A 19,078-nucleotide genomic window follows, 5' to 3' on the forward strand; every position below is an offset into this window, starting at 1 on the left:
ACCAGAATTCCTTGAAGCAGACAATCAAGATAATTCAATCGATTAACCATTATTTGTTCATGTTTTTTCCTTCAATTTTACATTTATAACAGGAGGAATCGAAATTAATTCGAAGACCAATTCATGCAATTTTGCCATCGTTTTCATTGATTTGTGACACGATGTGACACATCACTTTCTTTTTTATCAAATAGTGTCTTTTTTTCGCATTTTCGTTCCTCAAACGCTCCAATAACGCTATGTGATAGTCGATGAATATTATACCATCCCAAAATACTGGTACCATAACCTTGCCAGCCGCTTGTTGCGTCTTTGCACGGTTCACCTCGTCCTGTCCACTCAGATGACGATTGTTTCAATTCTGATGAGGTTTTCATGGTGGAACAGCTGCTACACTGCTCAGAATCGTCAATAAGTTGTTGCTTTGACCGCAACTTCACTTTGCGGTCACCCAAAATTATTTTGTGGACTTTTTTCATGTTTTCGTCGGTAACAATCTCTTTGCGATCTCCCCATAAACAACGATTCATTTTACAACCGGCAACACCTGCTTGCACTAGCAACGTATAACCTCGATACCATCTCCATCTCTTTGCGTCGATTACGTCACACGTGTCTCTCACTCTCCCACATATACGCACCTTTATATGGAACATCAATTCATCCCCAAATCTAAGGACATTTTCCTATCTTCAACATGACAATTACGTCACAATTTCCCTAACATTCTACGGAAATTAAAAAGTGCGGTCAAGTATAATGAAATGAGTCAACTTCGGTCCCGACAAAACAACCGCTATAAATATCAACAATTCGCAGTTACTTTTAATATTCCATGTTGGAGTCGAGGCTAAGGACAAACCCTACCACGCCGATGTTCTGGGTTCAATTCTCATACCGATAAACTTTTTTTAATTAGGGCCACGTGACTAGGGGGCCCGAGGGGTGGGGCGAAGTATTAAGGGGGCCCTAGTTGTGGGACGGAGGCTATCCTATACTCAGTCCGCCCTTCTCTGCATCGATTACGTCACACTTTTCTCTCCCCCACTCTCGTTTGACCTGAAAATTGTAAAAAGTTTAGCTTATAAGAAAATACATGGGATTTTGTACTCGCACCGGCCTTGTTCATCTACTGTCCACTTCTTGCATGGTCCTCGGTGCTCATTTCACCTTGTTTAAACTTAGCAAACTACTACTGAATGGTTTATTTTCCTGGTCTAAAGTCCAAATAATCTTTATCAACCCGAGCCTTGGCTTCAAAAACTTTTCAGCCTACTTAATTGATAAATGGAAATATTAAATTTATGCATTTATTTGTCTACTTTTAATTCAATACATTTATTCATTATTCATACACTTATTCATTCCTTCATTCGTTCATATAATTATTCATTTATTGATCATACATTCATCAGCCAAAGCAGACAATGGGAAAACAAATTTTTATATTTTTCAACATTGGGTCTCTCAAGCAAATGAAGTTTTGACATAATTGCTATTATTTTTCAGTGATGGCATTACTTTACTGATGTGTGGGTCATTACCTTGTTTATCTTCTAAATACTTATGTCAGTCAATAGTATATATTCATGAGTCATCTACTTTGACCAATCTATTGAATCATTACATTGTCTGTCATGGAAATTTTGATACAACGTGAAGTGGGTCCAGAATTTCTAACTCACACGTACTGTTTTTTTTTTGTAAATAATCATTGACCTACCATATATACGCTATGTATCACAAATGGTGATTGAATATTATTATTATTATTATTATCCCGTATATAGTGGAACCCCCAAAAAAGTTTCAAAGCTATAATTCTGCAACAATTTTGCAGTGTCTCTTCATGTGATATTGATAGAATTTTTCATAACCCCGATCATCCTGAATCCGACATGCCAAAAACTCTACGTATACACAGGGTTGACTTATTTTTTATCGTTTTACCGCCGCCATGCCGAATATACGAGGTGTAGTTCGAAAGTTGTATGAAATATTTTTTGGAATTATACAATCAAGCTTGTGAGCATGTTGGTACCTCTTTAGGATGAATACCTGTCTTTATTTTAGAGCGCATTTACCTATGGAACTGTCTGTCCGATGAATAATCGAAAAGTATGAAGCATCAGCAAGAAGCAGTGAGTCTGATATCTAACCAACCGAAAACAAGTTGACTAGATATTTATTTTCATTGTGACAAAGAGATTTCAGTGAACGAAATGAAATATCGGATGTTCGGAAAAAGTTCTATAGGCAAGTGTGCACAGTTTTTCTTCACTGGGATAATTGCACAAATACTATTTGTATAATAAAACCGTCACTGCCATGTAACGTATTTAAGGCAGATTTCCATCTAGCATCTCAATCGTTTCGGTGAGAGTAAATCCCTAATTTTTTTCTATAGGATTTGTAATTTTTCATGGTATATATCTAGATCGTATTCTGAAGCGATCTAACTCTGTACATTCATGGTTGTACATAGTAGTGCGATATATTCAAAACTGAACCTTTTTATGATATACATGCAATTTATTATTTTCACTTGATTGTTGGTAATTTGTATTTTATATATGTACAGTGTTTCATTTGTTTACGTTGGTTGCCATGCAAGAATTTGATCATATACGCATTCGGCGATTCTATCGTTTTGTTACTAATGAAATGTTTATTATAAATATTATTGAATGTTCTCGATGTATATATTATTGCTATGTTTGGGCGTATGTTTAGTGTCCAAGAATATTTGTATGGCAATAGGAATAATATCTTCGAAAACTTCACATTGAATGTGGTATGTTCCAGATGCATTGATATGCTTCTTCCATATTTACCTCTAATACACTTTCAAACAAGCTGATACTGTTCATTTTTGTGTATATATAAATATGGAACGTCTGCTTAGCAAAAGGAGGCGTCAATCCGCATATTTCAAAAAAATCTTTGATTTCTATGTTGTGACTATGAATATCAGGCTGTGTACAAATCAATTCATGAAATCCAACTCGTCATATTTTTGATGATGGGACAAAAATCGTCGGATATAAAACTCAATACATAAAAAATCTTTTATGCAATGCAAATGCAATAAAATTCATGTGATCTGCAAAATCAAACCCAAGAAAAGTTTGATTAACCATAACATTTCAACTGGAGGAACCAATATGAACGTTATGCATTGAAAACTATTCAATTTAGTATTATCATCAAAAGAATGCATTGAATGTAATCAAAAAATTGAAGTACTATCACAATAAAAGCTTCCTAAATACAAAAAAACATTCTAACAAGATATTGTGGAAAGCATTTAACAAACAGAAATTATTCAATTCGTTATTATCATCAAATAAATTCGTTGAATACATTAAAATACTATCAACAATATCAAATCATCAAATACAATGACACAATTTCTTCAAATATATGTACTGTATGTGAATTAATAAACATAATTCATTCAATTCACTATTGTTATAGAATGAATGTAATAAATATATTAAAATACTATTACAATATGAAATCATCAAACAGAAATTATTCTTTTCAGCATTATCATCAAATACAATAATATAATTTCTTCAATGAAACAAGGTGAATGGTATTTGATATCAATTCAATATCATCACGGAATAAATGAGAAAAATACATTAAAATACTATTAGCAATATTGAATCGTTAAATACAATGACATAATTCCTTCAATGGAGTATACTGTATGTGAATTGATGAACAGAATTCATTCAATTCAGTATTGTTATAGAATAAATGTAATGAAAATATTGAAATACTATTACAATATGAAATCATCAAACAGAAATTATTCTTTTCAGCATTATCATCAAATACAATAATATAATTCCTTCAATGAAACAAGGTGAATGTATTTGATATCAATTCAATATCATCACGAAATGAATGAGAAAAATACATTAAAATACTATTAGCAATATTGAATCGTTAAATACAATGACATAATTCCTTCAATGGAGTATACTGTATGAGAATTGATGAACAGAATTATTTCAATTCAGTATTGTTATAGAATAAATGTAATGAAAATATTGAAATACTATTACAATATGAAATCATCAAACAGACATTCTTTTCAGCATTATCATCAAATACAATAATATAATGTCTTCAATGAAAAAAGGTGAATGGTATTTGATATCAATTCAATATCATTACGAAATAAATGAAAAAAATACATTAAAATACTATTAGCAATATTGAATCGTCAAATACAATGACATAATTTCTTCAATGGAGTATACTGTATGAGAATTGATAAACAGAATTCATTCAATTCAGTATTTCTATAGAATGAATGTCATAAATATATTGGAATACTATTACAATATATAAATATCCCAAATATAAAGAACTTCTAACAAGATATTGTGGAAAATACTGAACAAACAGGATTTATTCAGTTTAGTATCATCATCAAAAACAATAATATGACCTCTTCAATAGAATATAATAGATAGTATTTGATAAGCAGTGTTCATTTTGATTCAGTACCATCATGGAATAAATGGAGAAAGTACATTAAAATACTGGTACAATATGCTTTCACCATACATTTATAAAATCAATATTAAAATGTTAAAAAAATTAAATGTATCAATTGATTTGTATGGTACGTGGAATGTGAAAATTTCAATAATAATAATAATAAAGTCTCCTGATATGAAATACATCAATTCATAGATAATCAAAGCCGCAACCACGAGTCGGTGAAATTGTCCTCATTATCCGAAATTTTCATGTCGAGAATGCCCTATTCGGATGCAAAATTCTGACAAGAAGTGTTACCAACTTTCGAAAAAGTTCAATAGGAACCAACCGCACTTTTGCAACTAAATTTTTGGTAGTTTTCACATAACTCCCACTTTTCTCACATCTTTCTCGAAATGAAAATGCCCATATCTGAAAAAATATGCGGCATTGACGCCTCCAAAAAACTCTTTAGGCTCTTTTGCATTTTTGTACTTTGCGGTGCTAGGACAAGCAAGTAGGTTTTGATGTTAAATGCACACTGAAAAAAATTGAAGCGCTCGGGTCATATCATTCGTAACTCGGGTCGTTTCTACGCGCCTAAGTAGTAAATGTGGCTAAATCGATGACAAAAAAATGTATATTTATTATGTTAGAGACTGTGTGCTGTGGAAGAGAGATATATATACTCTAGTCAATTTTGAGTTTTGTCAATTTTACGAGTAGCTGAATTTATCGTTAGATTATGCAAGCACTGGGGTTAACACAATGAATACAGGGACGACCGAGAATGACCTAAGAGAAAATTTGAAAAGATGAGAATTTCAGAAACGTACATTGTTTTTCTCCAGATCATCAGATACATATCCCACTTTTCCACAACTTTACTAGCCAATTGAACTAACTATTGTTTCACTTTCCTGTTACGCTTCATTTTGTTGTTGACTACTTGGAGAAATTACTAAGTTTTACTTATGAAAATGTCCTCAATGATGTTCATATCCAAGATGAGAACCAAAAACAAAAATAATTCAGCTGTTTCCAAAATTACCCAATATAATAATAATAAACAAGAATGTTTATAACAGGGATAAAATTTAAAATAATGATTTAATAAATTATTTCAATATTAAATATCAATTTAATATATAGCACATAAATACAAACACATATATACATATTCATATACATATTTACATATACACAGACAAACATATATAAATATTTCAATATTAAATTCTACAAAAAGGATTTGAAGCTTTATATCTTCTATTAATTATCTGCGAGCGCTTTCGACAGTTGGTAGTACTGTCATCTTCTAGGCACTCCTCAAACTGGCAGTTTGAGGAGTGCCAGAAGAATTGAAAATCAATATAAAAACAATAAAATTCAAATCAGAACATCTTTTGTTGTAAACCTATAGAGAAATTCAGACTTCTATATTAGTTTTTCATTCATTCAAATACCCTTGAATTTTATTTCTGTTTTGAACGTTTTTGTTTCTTGGGATTCAATAATTCTCTATGATTAATTGAGTAAACATGTGAAAAATAATAATTTTTCAAAAAAATGTGTGGGAATTGCATCTTAATTAGGTACAAATTAATAGTTTTGGCTTTTTCGATCATGTATCTACCAATTCACAATTTCGTCAATATAGAGACCAATTAATCGGGTACTTTGTTTATAGGATATATTTTTGTTATTAGAAGGAAGTGGAGTGTCAATATTATGTTTTTCTTTCTGGAAATATACTAATAACGGATCAAGCATACATTTTTACGTTTAGTAAACAAGTCAGGGCTGAGCTTGTCCATTTGTAACAATATTTCTCAAGTAACTTTCACATTCATTTCAGTTCATAAGTCATCTTTCATCTATCATCATGATGATAGATGAAAAAGTACCTGATTCGGAAAATCAAGCTACCTGAACTATTGATGCTACCTATAATGTAAGAGGGTTCAGAACCCTGTGGAATAGCAAATGAAAAACAGCAGAAGCAATAAAATATTTCACATAATGATTTGATTTCAAAAGTTTCTCAAGTTGATAAATTGGAAACGCTGTATAAGAAGCATTCTGAAAATTGTTTAAAGATGAACAGTGAAGATATACAATTATATTATTCAATGAATGGAATAATGAAATTGAAGAGGACGTTAACCCAACTTAAAGAATCAAATGAAGCCGAAAACAAGCACTGTCCAGAACAAGTCTTATTGCTCTGGTTACTGATATAAATCGAAGTAAATGAATATATTCAATTAAGTACTGTATTCATGCAGAATACAGTATGATTCATCTATAAAACGTTAAATAATCCTGCATATCATAATTTTGATCAAGATTGTTGAAAGTAAAGGGTACCACAAAATGAAGTGAAACAATTTTTGAACTCTCAGTAAATAACAGTAGTTTTTAACACAATTGTAAAACATATTTTGGACAATTAAAGATCGAAATAGTTTCATCTGAATGTACAGGGTGTACTACAATAACCTGCTGATATTTAATGAGATTACTTTCAGGTCAATTTCGAGAAAATATTTTTATCCTTATAACTTCTGAAGGTCTTGAAATTTTGAACTGCAGGTTTCTGAAGTGTTAAGAAAAAAAAAGTATTTTTATGGTAACTTTGTTAAAACCCTAGATAATTTGGGGAAACGCCATAGACCGCTTGGTGTACAAGATAACTCTTACTTTCCCGCTACTGCGAAGTATAAAAGTAGTTTTTCGTGCAACTTCAGCAGCCTGCATTTCAGATCATATGTTTATATAAAGGTTTTTTTTACCTCAAAATGGACTCTATAATAACTTCCTCAGTGTTTAAGGAACACCCTGTGTAATCTTCTCTGGGTCATTCTCGTATATCCGAACGAATATTAAATCATCAAAAAGGCGTATGTATGTTGTATGCACATATCATTATAGAATTTATACTTTCCTATACATGACAGCTAAAGTGTGTACAATAATTATGTAAAACCTTCGACCATTTATTACCCTTCCTAGTCGGGAAAACCATTCGTAAATTTTCGAGAAATCACTCCAACAACTTGTTTTTCAAGTGTATATATACTACCCCAAAACCTCCTATTGAAAGTGATTGAAAATATTGAATAAAAGAAACTCATTAATACAGTTTATTGTATGGTTTTCACTATAAAGGGTTTTACAAACACAGAGACACGTGTTTTGCTATACAATAACTTTCTCAAGCGATTATTAACACTTGAGAAACACGTGTTAATAATATTTTCAAAAGGAACCATAAAAATTAAAAAGATTAGCTAAAAAATAACAATTATATTAAGAAGAAACTGAAATTAGAATGAAATAAAATACAAGCAACAATTAGAAATTGAACTATTAACAAGAAATGAATTATTAACAAGAAATTAAAATCAAAAAAAGATGTTAAGGTTGGTTACTTCATCCACAATCGTCCCCAGTATCCCAGTCATCACCCGAAGATGTTTGTGGATACTAACAATCAAAACGTCGTGAATTAACTTTGGTTGGAATCTTCCAATTTTTAATTTTCATTTCTTGTAAATAATTTTTTATTTTCATTGCTTGTTAATAGTTCAATTTTTAGTTGTTGCTTGTATTTTACTTCATTGTGTAATTTCAGTTTTTTTGCTCAGTATAATTGTTATTTTTTAGCTAATATTTTTAATTTTTATAGTTCCTTTCAGGGATTTTCAAATCAATTTATCAGACAATGGAAAGAATCAATTTTACTTAAAAAAAAAGCTTTCTTGCTAACGTTTTGAATCCAGATAAATTCTCCTCAAGGCTCGAAAAGTGGTTTCTTTCTATTGAAACTATAACCATTTTAAAAAACCAGACATATTACATACTTAATGAGAATAAGAAACACTAAAATAATGAAATATTCGGGACAAAAACAACATTACACAAAGTTTTGAAACAAACGAATGACTTTATTTATGTTTGAAGGTGATTGACAATGTTTCATGATGAATTTCACTAGTTCGGACTTTCATTGTCTACTATATAAAATGATTTGAAATCCCTGAAACAACTAAAAAAGAAGAATTGAAAATGAATAGCTGAAAATAACAATTATATTAACCAAAATAAACCTGAGATGAAATAATAGTGAAATAAAATACAAGTAAAAATAGTACAATTGAATAAATAGAAATAAAGAAATGAAAAAAGAAAATAAAAATAAAAAGTGGAGAGATTCCAAGTCACGTTAGTTCACGACGTTTCGATTGTTAGTATCTACAGACGTCTTCGGGTGATGACTGATTCCTCCGAGAGATGACTATTTATAGGTCGTTCGAGTACTTTCACTTATCCCCGCTTTCCATATTCCGCTTCACTGGTTCCGTGGGAGATGACCGTTTTGGCGAGAGTTGGCCATTTTTCGCTTGATGATGGGTTTCCATATGTTGCGTATTTCTACGCTGGCTTGGCTGAATACGTTGTTGGACAACATGTATGCGGCTTCCTTGAATTTTCTCCTAAACCAATGTTCCTCTCTGTGCAAGATCTCAGCTTGGGACCACTCGATATTGTGTTGATGGGTCCAAACATGGTCTGCTATTCCTGATTTGCTGGTTTCCCCTCGCTGTGTGTGTTTCTTCTGCTCGGGAATGCGAACATTCAATGGCCTCTTAGTTTCACCAATATAGGATTTTCCGCACTCACAGGGTATCCGGTGAATGCAATTCTTGGAATCGCAGTCCGCGTTTGGGGGCCTGGTTTTCGTGAGGCTGCTACGGATAGTGTTACCGGATCTGAAACAGGTTCTAATGTTGTACTTGGAACCAATTCTTCTTATCCTCTCCGATAATCCTCTGATGTAGGGAAGTGCGAGCACTGGTTGTGACGGCTTCTCTTCCTTACGAGGCTCCTGCTGTCTTCTAGCCAAAGTCTTTTCTACCATCGCTTTGGAGTAGCCATTCCGTTGAAGATCATTTTTGATAATGTCTAGTTCCTTCTCGAGACCTTCCTTCGTATTACAGAGCCCGAAAGCACGGTCTAATAGAGTCTTAATGATTCCTCTTTTAGTCGATTGATGGTGGTTGGATTCGTGGTTCAGATACTGTCCCGTATGAGTGGGTTTTCGGTATACAGATGTTTCCCAAGCTGAGATCTTGCACAGAGAGGAACATTGGTTTAGGAGAAAATTCAAGGAAGCCGCATACATGTTGTCCAACAATGTATTCAGCCAAGCCAGCGTAGAAATACGCAACATATGGAAACCCATCATCAAGCGAAAAATGGCCAACTCCCGCCAAAACGGTCATCTCCCACGGAACCAGTGAAGCGGAAAATGGAAAGCGGGGATAAGTGAAAGTACTCGAACGACCTATAAATAGTCATCTCTCGGAGGAATCATTCCAGTCATCACCCGAAGACGATTGTAGATACTAACAATCGAAACGTCGTGAACTGACGTGACTTGGAATCTCTTCACTTTTTATTTTCTTTCTTTTTTCATTTCTTTATTTTTATGTATTCAATTGTTCCATTTTTAATTGTATTTTATTTCACTATTATTTAATTTCAGGTTTATTTTGGTTACTATAATTGTTATTTTGAGCTACTCATACTCAATTCTTCTTTTTTAGTTGTTTCAGGGATTTCAAATCATTTTATATAGTAGACAATAGAAGTCCGAACTAGTGAAAGGCTTTATTTATGATACTGAAGGAGAATTTGAATAAATTCAAAACGTTGGTAAGGAAATTGATTGAAGGATATTCGAAACCTTTATTATTTCAATGTATTCAATTTTTTTCCATCGTGTTCCACAGATTTTCCTAATTTCTTTATCGAAATGTTGTATTTTGAATGAAGTTAGTTGCTTTTCATTTTCCTTGTTTTGTAGAAAAATATACAAATTTACATCCATTCTCATATGTTTAGGAATATATTATAATCAACAGCAACCGTCTGGTATTCAATTTTTGGAGTAATCAACTCCCAACGTTTACTATGGCTTAAAATTATTTCTACTTCTACTGCGAGTATTTTTCTGTGATTATTGAGGAACAACATTGAAGTGAATTCGAATTTTCTTTAAAAAAATTTTTAAAAATTATGAAAGGAGTGAAAGTGAAATTTGTCACGAAAATTCGAATTCATTTCAATGTTGTTCCTCAATAATCACAGAAAAATACTCGTTATATCAATCCCAACTATGATATTCTCAAAAATTTACGAATCGTAGCCTTTCCTTTCCCAATAGACTATCGAATTGTTATGTATACATATATTTTTCTCCAATATTGTCACAAAATTTTATCACCAGTCATTACAATTCCAATGTGACCCATTCGGAAAAAAAGTTTGTCGCTCGTGAGCTTTCTTGTGCTTCAGCCAAAGTTGTTCAACGTGTTCATCACATCTCACTGAAAACACAAAATGGCAAACAAAGATAGAAAGATAAACATTTCAGTGACTAATTTTGTATTCCTCATCTGTATCTGTATCTAGTCTAGTCTAGTATGATTCTATTTGGATTCGAAATCTATGAAAGAACAAATGAAATTATAATGAATAGCTGAGAAATATCAATTATATTATGCAATAAAACCTGAAATGAAAATACAATACAAATAATAAAATAAACAACATACAAAATGAAAATGACTTTAGAGTTAAAATAATAATAATGATTTTATTAGTCTCAAGAAACACACAGTTTTTAGACACGTCAATACAATTTCTAAAATAGGTTTGAGAGGATAAGATTCGTTAATATAGTTTTAAAAAAATGCTTGTAGATAAATTAGATTTACAAAAAAATACAAGTTAACAAGATAAAATTCCAATCTTATAAAAATTGACTGAAATATAAAGCCATGTGCTTCTACAAATTATAAATTACATAGCTAACATATTATATACATTCAGAGTTTAGTAAAAGTTCGGAAGGTGACCACAAAAGTGTCTCTTTCTTCCTGAATAACTTCAAAAAATTTATCAATTTCGTATAAACGATATTTGGTTAATATTTTCATCAATTAGTTTTCGAATCTTCTAAATGGCAAGTTACGAAATTCGACAGATAAGGCATTGTATATCTTAATTCCTATATTATCTGTTCTTTTCAACCTATTAGCTGTAGGAACAAGGTTTAATTCATTTCTTGTATCATGTTGGTGTATATGCTTGTGAGCAACTTCATTCAACAAGTTTTGTTGAACAAGAAGCAGATTTTCATTGACAATAACTGAATATAGGGTCATTATTTTAAGTTTTACAAATATTGGTCGACACTTTTTATCATAATTGGCAGAGATCATGCTTCTCGCTGCAGATTTTTGAATGACAAATATTCTATTAAGATGTACCTTTGATGCATTTTTCCAATTGATTATACCATACCTAAGGACTCAATAAAAAAGTGAATGATATGTTGCAAGTGCAAGGCCAAGTGCTTCTGATAGCAAAAACTGTCTTACTAAGTTTACTACACATGCTATTTATATGGCCTATCCATTTCAGGTTGGAATCTATTTGTACTCCCAAAAATTTGGTAGAATTTTTGTTATCTCGATTCAAACAAATTGTTTCAGAAGTTAGAGTTTTTGTTTTTTTGTTCATTGAGAATCAAAAGGAATAAAAAAATTAATATAAGAGAATAAAAATAAATATAAATAAAAAGTTTAAAAGTCATCATTCCTTGTGGATAGTAATAATCTAAACGTCGTGTATTAACTTGATTTGAAGTCCTTTTTAATCTATTTTTAATTTTTGATCATTTTTATTCTTTTTAATTTTATTTTCCATTTCTTTCTACCTAAACCTATCTTGTTTATTTTATTTGTTGTATTATATTTTCATTTCAGGTTTTATTGCTTAATATAATTGATGTTTTAGCTATCTATTCTGATTTTATTTGTTCTTTCATAGATTTTGAATCATAGTGGAATTATAGTAGGCAATGGAAGTCCGAACTGATGAAATTCATCATACAAGGTGGCCCAAAACTTCCAAAAATTGTTCATAATATAAAGTCTGTAATTAACTTGTTTATAAAAGAGATACCTACAATAGTTTTTAATTGATATCGTCAACGTTTCATTTTCATCTGCAATTCATTTCATTTTTCCATTCAGAGTCCATCATTTAGTATTTTTTTTTCAATTTTATAATTTGTGTGGAAGATAAACCACACATTCGTACACAAGTTTTGGTATATATTGTTCACAATTTTTCTCAACATTTTTGCCACTAGTTTTCACAAATGATGCTGATGATGACACTTTTAATCAGACGGTTTCAATCTCGCTGGTCAAATAACTTTAAATTCAATTTTTTAGTCGTTGTTCAAAAACAAACACCAAATAACTCGTTAAACTCTTCAGGATCCTTTCAAATTTAATTATTATTTTCACTTTTTTAAAACTCTTTGATAGTTTCTTACAAAATCATCATCATAGATGTGATATCTGATGATATTCGAAGTGGTATCAAAATTGATCACGTCATAAAATCATTAAGATGAGATAAACAGTGTTTTCGCAGTCTCAGTTTGAATCCTTATGAATTTCATACGAAAAGTTTAACGAACTTTAGAAATGAAATACGTGATATATACAAAAATAAATGAAGGTAAATAAGTAAGGTGTAGTTGTGGAAATGAAATACGATATATCAATTGAAAAATAAAAGTTTTGAAACATTACTCGTAGGTACATTCAAATCAAGTAGCAAAAATTAAAGACGTTCAATATTTGAACTCTCAGACAATGTTATTTCACACCCCTTTGTAATCTCTCGTTTGCCATTTTGACTCGATTTCCATAATTTCACATCATTATTAGACAATAAATACGTATAAAGGAATTTTAGAGTACAATTTTTATCGTTTAAGTTACGCCTGTGTTACGAATGTAAAATTTTGTGAGAATATTTAAAAAAATATAAAAAATATAGATGTTAAAAATTAACTATAAATTATCAGTATTTAAGATAGCTTTTCAAATGGCTAGACCCTCCTAATATGTACTTACAAAATAACGAATAAATCATTCAGTTGAGCAATATTCTTTGTTGCTTTTTTTCCTACGTCCAAAAAATAAGATGAATGTTCATATTTCGTAGACTACGTTACTTCCGATTAGCGATTTTTTAATTTTTTTATGTTGTCGAACTCGTCTGGAACATATGTTCATAGTTTCAGCTGTTTCTGTTCAATATATGAATGAAAAATACTACATGGGAAACGAGTGGAGAGAAATTTTCATTGATATTACATTCGCCAACAAGACTTTCGATTAATCACAAACGAATAAAACAATAACCATGTCAATACCTTAATGTACTGAGCAATCAATCAACACTGCAAAAAAAAGTACCGCTTCAACGCACAACACCGCAAAATGGATACATCACCGTTCGTCAGTGTTGCCGCACTGAGAAAATGTTCAATACTACAAATCAAGATGAAGAGTACCACATTTCATATAATGAATATTACAACTGCACTATCATGGAGAATGGATAAGAGTTTCATCGAATCTAATATGGGCTTCAGAAATCTGAAACAGCGAAAGAAACTTGACTACTCTTTTCTTCAAAATATTACAATTTGATAGGTAATATATTTTGTAGTAAATGATCAAGAGGTAGCAAAAACGTAGGTGATTTTCTGAAACTTCAACAAGCGTTTCCTAATATGATTGAGCATTTGAACTTTTACTTTGAACATTTACTTAATAGACATTTTTAATAAATTTGTAGTTCAACAAAAACCTCATTAAATATTCCATTTAAGCCAAATTTCACAATTACTGCTTCACCCTGTACAATTATTTATACCATTGCATAGCATTTTTTATAGTCTTTTTAATGATGTATCACAAGTAGGGGTTTGCAATTTGAACTTTTTGAGTTTTGGTGGGTGGTGCTTAGAGGGTTGATGGGGGTGAATTCTCTTTCATGTCACTTTAGTTCCCCCTTACTATCCTAGAAACGGATTAAAGCATTTTTCGATATCAGCTTTCGTTCGTGAGATATAGTCCATTGTAAATTTTAAAATTGACACACTGTATAAAGTTGTGTTTTCTGTGTTGAACCAGGTACTTCTTGGATCACCACAAGGTGTCTTATGAATGCCTTTTTGTTATTCCTTCTATGTATTTTTTGTTTTGCAAAGAACTCTAACATTATACATTCCATATTTCAAATTGATATGTCAGAAAGTACCACATTTGGAGTGAATTTTCGAAAAGAGCACCACCGTACTTTCAATAACAGAAAAGTACCACCTAAGCAATCGTACCACTGCGGCAACACTGTCGCCCGATCTTCATCTGTTTTACCACTCCGTTGCTTCGGTTGCACTTTCCCAAGAAAGTGAAAGTGGAAGGGAGTCTCTTTTTCCGCCGATTTGGAGAACCACGGTTCCGCAACGATATTGCGATCCATCAGCAATCAACAGGCAGTACGACGCGGTACGCGAGGTAATGTTGGTTCGCAACTTCGTGTTGTTTCTAGGGGTATGCGCGCAGTTCGATGGGGGTCAGATGCATGGAAACAGGAGGCCAGGGAGGTTTCCCCCGAGGCTGAATCTGAAAACGGCGCTAGGACTGAAGAACAGGATCCAAGAGAGGATTACGCAGTACAGGGAGCGAACTACTCAGTCTGTTTGTTACGGTAAGTAGCAGTAATTCGAGTAATATAGAAGACCTGTCCTGGTTCTCTGTCCGAACTATTTCTAACAGTCAGAAAACGGTCGCCTAACTGAATACTGAAGATGTTGTTGCGTAAAAACTTTCAGTCCACAACTGAGTCACTGATTTTGGACGATTCGAAACAGTGAAAACTGAGAACCAGAAGAAACCCAGAGAGACATACCTAATTAATTCATTTGTCATCTTCCAATAATAAAACTGAAATGAGTGTGAATAATTTAAGAAACACTTTATTGTGAGATTTACAAAAACGCAACACGTGTTTCGCCATACATAGTTTCTTACCATACCATCATACCAAGTTTCGTTCAAAATGAAAATTTGCCGTTGTTCTTGTCTATATTTAGTTATTTCTTCTTCTTAGTATTTGTTACGCAATTCCATTATTCTTCTGCTTTCCATAACTGCTTTACGTTTGTTTATTATTTCAAATCTAAATCCTAGTTTCTTTATCCAATTCTGAAGAGTTTTGTCACAGCAGCTAACGTTATGGTCGGAAGTATTCAATTTCTTCCTTACGATTTCAGTAGGAATCTCATTGCTTTTGTAACAGTCGTATATTGTTTTTTTCAATGATTTTATCAGATGAACATCTAAAGGTTTTGGTAATCCCGTATCACATCGTGTCTTGCGTTCATAAGGTTTGTTTTTGTCTATTTTTCGTACAGTGAAGAAAGGAGTTTCGGTCAAATCTGATGTTGCTTGTAATAGTTTGTTTCCCTCGAAACCAAACTTGAGATGTAGATTCTTATATACATTGAAACATACTCTCTGTGTTTCAATATTCAAATTCATCCGAATCTTATTCACTGGTATCCCTTTTTCGCATTGTTCACCATCGCTATTGGAATCACTACACAGGAAAAAGTCTGCGTTGATCACACTCACTATTACTATTAGTACTTGTCCAAGGACGCCACATTTTAAACAGATAACAAAAATTTTAAGTGATTATAACTGCACCAATATCTAATTTCAACACTCAAATCGCGATCAGTTCCTGAACTAAATACAACGGCGATAACCATCCCCACATTTCCGATTTCGTAACATGACTTCAAATTTAATTTTATGACTCTTCAGCCATTCATAAAACTCGGTTAGTAAAAATTATCCAATACAAACCAATTATTCAGTCCAAGTGGACTACTTGGCAGCGGCATTATTTCTCTGTATTAGTTTTTTGGTCTTTGATACAGGTTATTTCGACTCTACCTAATATTTGCCTGGTTCAAATTTCTAATTATTATGCAAGAGAGTGAACAACGCTGTTCATAATCTTCAATTACTAAACTTCTGAACTTCCAAAGGCGTCTTAAAGCCGGTTGTCATGTACCGTTCTCATCAGTTTCAAACATTTCACACTTTCTTTATGATCCTCGTCTATGGTATGTTGAGCCACAATAGAATTCTCCGGTCTATGAAACTGAATGTGTGAAATGTGTTCTTAAAAACGTGTTATTATAGTTCGGTCAGCTTGTCCAACATACTTTTGTGTCGGAATCCTCTCGGCTGATATTGAAACGATTATGTGCCTTAAATGAAGGAAGAACTCTACTTGAAGTAATTTATGATTCCACTGGCTAAGGAGATAATTATTCTCGACCAGGTTGAAATTGAAATAATTAGAAATTGTGGCGTTTGAAGTTTTCTTTGAAATTTGAGTTTTATGGGATTTTGGATTTACAAAAATGACGATATATTACCGTTTGAATACAGCAAGGTATTTCGTATTGTGAGAAGACAAAAATATATATTTTGTTACGAAATATTGTTGTAATATTACAATTCTTTTCATGACCTCCACTTCCTTGCAACATCTCATAAAAATTTGCGATCTATGTGTACCCACTTAAAAAAGATTTCTAGCAAATTAAATAGCTGTGACCAAATACGCGAGAATCTCGATAAAACTGATAATTGAATTCATGATTGAACAATTTCTTCATCCAATCACTTACATAAGTCCTTGTATACCCGTACACAATCACTTCGACTTGAACTTTAAAGAAATTAGGTTAAGAACGTTGGTATTTACTTTGTTTATTTTCTGCAAATAAATTATTATAGCTAACGAGGAAAGTATTAAGGTTTATATGTATTCGAAAAGCGTTCAAAAGAAGATTCTAATAGCAGAATATATACAGGGTACACCGCGATGACAGTTGGTTAACAGTATTTTGAGAAATGATACGACTCATATCCTGAAAATATGCTTAATCGAATGAATATAACGGTTATACCGAAAGTTGATACCAACTTCGTCAATTCAAAAGTAACCCCCTGTATATTGCCACTTTTTTTTATAGCTAGCGTCACTCAAATGTCAGTTTATGTTGTACACCATGTACCAAAAACTATCCGTCATCGAGATATTGATTTGTTGCTGTTGATAAATTACATAAATAAGTCATTATCGATTCATCAAAATACTTCATTTCATCCTGTGGTAGAAATAACATTTCCAAATTATTATACAAAGTGTTCTGAATCGATGACTAACTCTGAAGATATAGAAACGGGTCAAAACTCAAATTTTTCAAATGGAACACCCTGTATTTCAGGAAAGTTTTGTAATTCCAAAAGGAATATATCGCACGGTGTTTTTTCAAAGATATAATTTTCTATTTCACATGAGGGATATTAATAAGTCGACCTTAATGTCATAAATATTAGGTAAACCTTGAATTAGGCAACGATAATGTATGTATTATTACCTGCATATTGGCCAATTCCGTCACTATGATGATAATTCTCATGCAAATTAACATTACGCCAAGAGATTTGACTGTTGACAGTACCCGCCTGAAATATGTTAGTTTCATGGTTATTTTATTGATGGGTAAACACTCAATATCCGTTAAAGTATGTTTTCAAATGAATTTTGTGACCTCAACCCAAATTATCGATGGAATTGTGTATAACAAAACTATATCTGATAATATCAGTGCCCATATACAGAAGCCTGTGAATATACGAAATATTATCCAGTAGGTTTGCAAGATTATCTGTGACAATTTGATAGTTAACAATCAAATTTCCGCATACCTCCGTATATATGAAATTTTTTGCTACGATTGCGATCCGAATAATTAAATAAAAAACAAACACAGTCGTACACTAACGGAGACCAACTGGAGGCTAGCCTCCTCTTACGCTATAATTTCTGCAACTGAAATTACAAATCCGGACGTATGTCGCTGGTTGGATCGGTCTCGCGAAGCTTGTGTTTTTTAAAGCGGTCGGAGGCTTGGCTCCCTTGCAACGTATGGCATTTATCATTTCGGGTTGATGGTTTATTCGTTATTCGTTCATGGGCGGTGCGTTTGAGTTTTGTTGATGCAGGATACAGTGTGGTACGTACTACGTACCACACTGTATTTATATTGAAAATTAACGGTAAAGTAATGATTCCCAAGCATTTTTACAAAAAAATAATCATAATCATTCGTAAATATCTTTAAATTTATTGCGATGAATAGCCTCAAATTTTATGGGGAGGCTAAGCCTCCCTTGCCTCCTCTGACGAGCCGCCGCTGTTGTCTTCAATCGAGGACCGCCTGCCCGGTACTGACGATGCACAATAGGCTGAAACAGCTGTCTACCGGTGGCTAATAAATTCAAATCAATATGGAATGATCAGAATGGTACTTACTATGTATCTTTTGATTTTAATGGAATTATTCTCCGTCAGCTTGACTTTAACCTTTGTCGAGACATGTCGTTTTGTGTTGATGTTGTCTCGAACATTTGATTTTGCAATGTTTTTTATTATTATTTTTTAATCTAATATGTCTGATGGTTTTCAAAATAGTATCATCATCAACACGAAAAAACTACTTTTCGAGCCCTGAAGAAGAATTTAATTAAATTCGAAACGTTGGCAAGAA

At 32.3% G+C, this 19,078-nt stretch overlaps 1 protein-coding gene across 1 annotated transcript in view; it reads left to right on the top strand.

Moving 5' to 3' along the window:
* RhoGAP100F (Rho GTPase activating protein at 100F) overlaps window positions 1–19,078 on the top strand; it is a 125,141-nt gene that overhangs the window by 88,584 nt on the left and 17,479 nt on the right.

This window comes from Leptinotarsa decemlineata, unplaced genomic scaffold (genome assembly GCF_025532065.1).
Source record: "Leptinotarsa decemlineata unplaced genomic scaffold, Ldec_3_MD MMD2_tig00001064_RagTag_RagTag, whole genome shotgun sequence".
Lineage (NCBI taxonomy): Eukaryota > Metazoa > Arthropoda > Insecta > Coleoptera > Chrysomelidae > Leptinotarsa > Leptinotarsa decemlineata.